Here is a 1,201-nt window from a genome sequence, read left to right as displayed (position 1 = left end):
TCATATTCCAAAATAGACCACGTCATAGCCCACACAAAGAACCTCAGCAAATACAAAAGAATTGACATCATCCCATGTATTATATCTGATCACAGTGGATTAAAGGTAACCCTCAACAACAAAGGATACCACAGAGCCTATACACACTCTTGGAGGCTAAACCCCACGCTGCTATCCAACACTTGGGCCACAGATCAAATTAAAGATGAAATCAACGAATTCATAAGCCACAATGACAAAGAAAACACATCACAAAGAAACCTATGGGACACAGCTAAGGCAGTACTGAGGGGCAAGATCATTGCACTCAGTACCCACATTAAAAGAATGGAAGCAGAGCAGGTGAATACCCTCACGATGAAACTAAAACAACTGGAGAAACAAGAAATGACAGAATCTAAAACGACTAGGAGGGGAGAGATTACAAAGATTAAAGAAGAGATAAATCTGATTGAAAATAGAAAGACCATTCAACAAATAAATAAGACTAAAAGCTGGTTCTTTGAGAAAATAAACAAAATTGACAGACCCCTTGCAAGACTCACAAAAAAAAGAAGAGAAGAGACTCATATTCGTAAAATCAGGGACTCCACAGGAAAAATTACAACAAATATACACGATATTCAAACAATCATAAGGAGCTATTTCCAAAACCTCTACTCAACAAAAAACAATAATTTTACAGAAATGGATCAATTCTTAGAGAAGTACAAACTGCCCAAACTGAACCAAGAAGAAATAAATCAACTAAATAAACCAATAACTTACGGTGAGATACAGGAGGTAATCAAGAACCTCCCTACTAAGAAAAGCCCAGGCCCAGATGGATTCACCAATGAATTCTACAAAACCTTTAGTGAGGAGCTAATTCCAATACTCCTCAAACTCTTCCGCGAAATAGAAACGGAGGGAAAAATCCCGAACTCATTCTACGAAGCTAATATCATACTCATCCCCAAACCAGGCAAAGATCCAACAAAAAAAGAGAACTACAGACCAATATCACTAATGAACACAGATGCAAAGCTCTTCAATAAAATATTAGCTAACAGGATCCAGAAAGTGATCAAGAATATCATACATCATGACCAAGTAGGCTTCATCCCTCAGTCACAAGGATGGTTCAACATCCGTAAATCAATCAATGTAATTCACCACATAAACAGAACTAAAATCAAGAATCACATTGTTATCTCAGTCG

This window comes from Perognathus longimembris, chromosome 2, assembly GCF_023159225.1.
Source record: "Perognathus longimembris pacificus isolate PPM17 chromosome 2, ASM2315922v1, whole genome shotgun sequence".
Classification (NCBI taxonomy): Eukaryota; Metazoa; Chordata; class Mammalia; order Rodentia; family Heteromyidae; genus Perognathus; species Perognathus longimembris.
Note: the sequence above shows the minus strand (reverse complement) of the source record.